This window comes from Octopus bimaculoides, chromosome 2 (assembly GCF_046866305.1).
Source record: "Octopus bimaculoides isolate indiv1 chromosome 2, ASM4686630v1, whole genome shotgun sequence".
Classification (NCBI taxonomy): Eukaryota; Metazoa; Mollusca; class Cephalopoda; order Octopoda; family Octopodidae; genus Octopus; species Octopus bimaculoides.
Genome location: NC_142929.1, coordinates 112,531,632 through 112,538,023, shown reverse-complemented (window position 1 = coordinate 112,538,023; position 6,392 = coordinate 112,531,632). Strand labels below are relative to the sequence as shown.

The 6,392-nt window shown below is 36.2% G+C and overlaps 1 long non-coding RNA gene and 1 pseudogene across 1 annotated transcript in view; one reads left to right on the top strand and one right to left on the bottom strand.

Annotated features, from left to right (window-relative positions):
• Positions 1–2,620: 2,620 nt before the first annotated feature.
• On the bottom strand, positions 2,621–3,268 carry LOC149137203 (uncharacterized; annotated as a pseudogene).
• Positions 3,269–4,932: 1,664 nt separating this feature from the next.
• Positions 4,933–6,392, top strand: part of LOC149137202 (uncharacterized) — an 11,356-nt gene continuing 9,896 nt past the window's right edge. The window contains exon 1 of the long non-coding RNA XR_016237955.1: positions 4,933–5,630. This is a non-coding gene — a long non-coding RNA (uncharacterized LOC149137202). The remainder of the gene's footprint in view (positions 5,631–6,392) is intronic.

Below are 6,392 nucleotides of genomic sequence, written 5' to 3'. Positions count from 1 at the left end.
CTTGTATGTCTAGGAACAAATTGTACAATAATTTATTTCATTTTAAAGACACTTAGGATGATATTAAAAGGATATTTGGATGCTATTTTCAGTCGGTCGAACGACTGCCGATAGATCGCGTAGGTTATTCGAGAGAGCTCGTCATTAATAACATGTAAATTAACTGCAGACATAGAAATGGCGATATACTAAAGTATCACGTGATTGTCTTATTACCACACTGTTCTAGCCCTGGCGATGTCATCACAATAGGGTCAGTGTTAGGAAACGATTTGTATAGTTCCTCCTAAAATATAGTTTTGACTTTCAAATGTGATTGTATTATTTTTAAAACACACACGCGCGCACACATATGTATGTATGTATGTATGTATGTATGTATGTATGTATGTATGTATGTATGTATGTTATCAATCAGTTTCATTTCTGTATTTCTTGTCCATAGAGAAAGAGCCGGACTCTAACATAGATTCAAGGCTCCTTCATTGGAACTTTTATCAGCATCGTATGTATGTATGTATGTATGTATGTATGCATGACTTTAAACTGCATCCGGCAGTGGGGCCTTTATACGGGAGCCCCGGGGTTTTGAGAAGAGTGGAATCACCTCTTGGCCATGATTGTTCCCAGGTCCACTCTGATCTGGAGAAGTAACACCTGTCAGGGTCCCAGCATGTGAACCACTGGGAGTGAAAGACCTTTAGTTCTTGTTAGAATGTTCTTCTCGGAGAAAGCAAACACATATAAAAAACTTAAAGTGCAGTCGGTTTCTGATCGTCTCAGTTGTTGTGTTTCTGGTGTTATAAGGTGATTGCACAGAAAAGTGTGCTGAGTGCTGTGCTACACTTTATCCACTCAATAATATGTAATTACAAGATTTCGAGTATAAACATATCAATTATATTTAATTATTTATTTGAGAGTTTGTTAAATATTATAGTTATTAATATGAATATATGTTGTTTTATATTTATTTGAATTATTATCATAATAATAATAATAACATAGAAAAATACTTTAGGAATGAGAACCCAGGTTCGAAATTTCCTCAAGACACTTGATGAAGGCTGGAGGGTATATCAGCCGAAACGTTGTGTTAACAACAAACAAGACGAGGACAAATATCTGTCAAATGTAAATAATGTAAATAATGTACATAATTCCTCATCTCTTAAATATAGAACTATGCCCTCCTGGGAGTTTTGAAAAGCGTGTGACAACAAAACAGTAAAATATACTGCAAAGAGGGTGGGTGCATCAAGGTCTCCTTGCTTTACTCCATTTTCCACGGCAAAAGATACAGAGAGCCTACCACAAAAATTAACTCTAGCTTTCATATCTTGATGCAAAGCCCTGATCATGTTCACAAATTTTCCTGGGCAACTTATTTTCGTTAGAATTAGTCACAGAACTTTCGATTAACAGTATCGAATGCTTTGTTCAAATCAACAAAGCAATGGTAAAGGGCAAGATTCTGTTCAATACACTTTTCTTGCGATTGTCCTCCCTTAGAGGAGCGAAAGCCACACTGAGACTCACACAGCATATTTGGAATTATGAAGGTATTTAAACGTTCTAACAGAATGCGGACAAGTACCCTTCCAACCACAGATAAAAGCGAAATCTCACGAAAAGTACCACATAGATCCTTTGGCCCCGATTTATGCAAGGAGACTAAAATGGAATCAATCCAGTCTTGAGGCACTTTCTTAGTTCTCCAACAGTGATAAATTAATATATTTAAGAGTTCAAGCATTTTGTCCCCCCCCCCATATTTCAAGACCTCTGCACAGATTCCATCAGACCCTGGAGACTTATTGTTATTCAGCTTATTCACAGCTAAATAAATGTCATTTAGAGTTGGTTCAAATGCCATCTCTTCTATAACTGGAATGTGTTCGATTTTTTTCTATCTTCTTCATGCCAGCAGATGATGGACAATTCAAAAGTTCAGAAAAATACTACTTTTGGTTACTGTGCTGAGCCACTGTTCCTACACATAGCTAGATAGATCCCTGCTTTAAGTTTTTCAATCGTCAAGCCTGGAAATACACTGCAGATATACTTGAAGCACTCCCCATTTTTGTCAAGAGCTTCGACGAATTGTTTGATCAATCCGAGTTTGATGTGCAGAGGGGGGTAAATGATCTTATCTCACTCAACTAAAAGTTCTTCCAATATATTGGCAGCTCTACATGGAGCCCTATTTGTTCGACGCGGCCAGTCTTTCTTAACATAATGGTTTCCTTGGTCTCTACTGTCCCGCATGCAAAGAAAGCATGGGTATTTGGTATAACCAATTGCTGTCCCATGAGAAAATTCACCATCTTTAAGTTAATACAGATGACCCACTTATGGTCATGATATTGTATCTTCTCTAAAACCAACTTAATTTCTTCATATTTTACCTTCAGAGCTGTTGAGTGGCTGAGTGGGACAGAGCTATAAACATTTCCGTTGTGCAACAATACACATTTTAAACTACGCTAAGAGCTGTCTATGAAAGACGCCATTCCTCTGATTTGTATTCTTCAATGCCAAGTTTATTAAGAAGCCCACTGACATCTCTGCAGTAAACCAGCTTTTCCCCTTTTGTGAAAAAAGAAAGGAACTCTTCATGCTACCTCCGATAAAATGTTATACAGACATCATTCTCCAGAAGATTCTTCTCTTTCAGCCGAGAAGCCAACAGTTCTGCAAAAGTTTTTGGGAGGTTCAAGTCACGAACTAGATCATTCAACTCTACCTGGGAGAATAGCTGAGGTAAAGTCTCAACTGAAAAGTCTTGATGTCTAGTATCTTCTTCAGGTGATGAATCTTCTTTGGTTGAGTGTAAAGTTATCTGAGGCAAGACATTGAAGACAGGAACAGGAAGCTCTTCACTGTGTGGAACTGGTCTAATAGCAGAGGCAAGATTAGGATAGACAAGTGTTTGTCGATTTTTCCGGTTAATACCCTTCAAATTTAGGTTACAAAAATAGCAGTCGTCCACGTGAGTATAGGGCTCCCACTATACCATTAGTATAGCAAACCTCATACTTTTCCTTGTCCCTTTAGTCCATTGTCGCAAATGTTCTGCACATTGTTTGCAGAGACTATGCAGTGCCCAATATTTATCTTGTTTCCCCAGCTTGATCCCAAAATATGCCATATACGCTCTTTCAACAAAATCAGTGATGTTTCTTCAATTTTCAGGTAATGTGTATTCTCCACAAACATAACAAAATACATTTGGAGAATTAACGCAACCCTTTCTTGAAGAGGACATCTTGCTCATTTTCTATTGCTTAGTTCACCACAACGTCTAAAAAGTATGGAAAAAGAAAAAAGCTTAGAATTCGAATAAGGTAACAAACACTGCATACTGGACGTACACACATACATAGTGACTATAGGGATGTTCAATAACTTAAAAACTAGATAGGTAAAAAAGAAGGTCATATTTGGATTCAGGAGACCGATTTTGTATAGGAATGATGTCTATTTCCTAAACACCAAAAACCTTGTAGACCAGTGTTAGCTTTTTTTTAAAAATGGCTAATTATTTGCACAATAAAATACTTTTATAATTTTATCTAAATTTTAAAAAAAAGTATATATTTTGAAAAAGTGAATGAAGTTGTGACAGGTTAATCACTTAATCAATGGATTGCTTATTGTTTGAAATAAACATAAAATATATCTATCACTCATTTTGTTAATCAGACAAAGATTTCTTGTGGAGAGAGGGTGAGAAAGGAAGAGAAGGGGAGAGAGAAGAGGAAGAGAGTGTGAGATAGTGAGAGAGATAGAGATAGATGGATAGATAAATAGAGAGAGAGAGAGAGAGGATGGAGAGAGTGAGGGAGAAAGAGAATAGTTTTAGACTGTTTTAAATAAGTGAAAGTCAAATTTATAAATTCTTTCGAAGAGAAGTAAAGAAGCTGGATTACCAGTTATCGTAGAGCCACCATATTTTAATCGGTGGAAAAATAACAAGACAATGGATGTCGATGATGATGGATGAAGTAGTGATGCTGCTGACTGTGATCTTGATGACGATGTGATGATGACAACAACAATGATGATAATGATAACAATGATGATCTGACAATGATGATGATGATGATGAGTAGTAGCATATACTCGGTTGTAGAAAAGAAGCGGCATGTATTTCTCACAGTGTTAACTCCAGCAATCAAAATCCATCTCATCAAAATGTCATGTGTCCTACCATTGTAACCGTCCCTATCTTTTTAGAAAAGCCTAACCACATTACCCTTTTTTTGTTTGTTCATGTTCTGTCATGATATATGCTTTATCAAGTATAGAAAACCACTGAGCTTAACTCTTACTGATCTGTTCTCTGCTACTATCTGATTATGTATTTAACTTCTCATTTGTCCACATGTAGGAACATTTAAGAGGATTGATGCGTCACCAGGGTAACGTCGACGAAGAGGATAATCTCTATTCAAACGTTGCCTGATAGGATTGAAAATAGCTTTTTAAAAATCTGTGTCACTTAAGCCATTAAACTCATTAAGAACCACATTCCCAAAATTTAATATTATTAAAAGGTATTTTTTTGTTTAGTGAATCATCATCAACAGAGATTTTCACGAAATCGTCGAGCATAAAATATAGAACATCCTTTGGTGTTCTAAATTTTAGAAAATTATTTCTCCTTTCTGAAGAAATTGTATATCCCATTAATTATATCTTGTATCTGTGCAATTAATGAAAGAAATATTTCTGAAAAAGCTACAGAATATATTTTAACAAGATTGAATATTATTTCGAATTTTTCTTCTGAATTTCTAATTGCACAAATAAATTGACCATCCTCTATTTGTTTTCTTGCGTTCTGACAGCTAATAGCTGTAATCAGACGCTTAAAGTTGTAGATTTGAATAACGTTCTCCTCATTTTGTCGGAAATAATTGTCCGACGCTACGCTACCGGTTCAAAAGCTTCCTATTAAATTGTATTTAAGAGGTCGTGGTGTTTTGTATTAAAGGTTACAATATCATCGCTTTGCTTGATTAAATTCTGAGAGTAGGTCTCAAATTATTTACCCCGACAAATAGCTACAAATGTTACGTCATTAAAATATGTTAAACAATTATGAAGACGCATACAGTATTATTTAGAAGTAATCAAGTGAGTCAATAAGGGACTCTCTACGTGAATATACGACCCACTAGAAATAACAGCCAAATCTTTCTCCACACACAATCTATGGTATCAAAACGAAATGACCCATTGGATATTCTCTGACTGAAAATCAAAAGAAAAGTGTATCGCGACAAGAATGTCCTCGATCATAGATCTGCTTGGGGATAAACAAGAACAAGAAAAAAAGCAACTACTACTACTACTACTACTACTACTACTACTACTACTACTACTACTACTACTACTACTACTACTACCACCACCATTTTTTCATGTTTTTCATGTTTTGCATGTTTTTCATGTGAAAAACAGCAGCCAAATCTCCAAGAGAAGGGAAAAACTGTAGATATTATAGAGTTAGACATCCAATCCTGGTCATTGCTGGAATGCTTTGAATCACAGATCTGATGAATTATAATTGATCAGGAGCTAAATGACAGCTTTTGTGCAGATACTGCACATCCCTGATCTGTGTATGTAGAGTGTTGTAAAATTTCTACTTTGTCTTTCTTTGATTTCTGCTTTTGTTTATCGTATATGAGTGAATTAATTAAATCTGTATAGTTTAATTTTATATATTCTTATACATAACTAATTTTATTACATAATATTCCTCGCGTAACTAATTTGTTCCTCAAATTTATACGATTAGACTTTATAGTCTTCATACTTTCTGATATATATATAAATGTGTGTGTGTGTGTGTGTGTGTGTGTGTGTGTGTGTGTGTGTGTGTGTATGTGCGTGTGTGCGTGCGTGCGAGCTCGTGTGTGTGCGTGTGTGTGTGCGCGTGTGTGTGCGCGAACGTGCATGCGTGTGCGAGTGTGCGTGCGTGTGTGCGTGTGTTTGCGCGCGTGTGTGCGTGTGTGCATGTGTGTGCGAGTGTGTGTGCGTGCGCGTGTGTGTGTGTGTGTATGTGTGTGTGTGTGAGTACGCGTGAGTGTGCGTGTGTGCGCGTTTGTGTGTGTGTGTGTATGTGTGTGTGTGTGCATGTGTGTGTGTGTGAGAGAGAAAACATAGTTCAAGTAGAACAATTCAAACATTTTGGGGAGTCCAAAAAGAAATATTTTTCCTATTTATTTTTAAATATATTCGTTGGCCAGATTAGTTTATAGTTTATTACACAGATAGACTTGAAAATACATTAACATGTCCCTGTTTCTCTTCCTTTTTCCCCTTTTTCAATTTATTTGCAAATATCCGGTCAGCTTTTCTTTGTTTTTCCTTCTAAATTT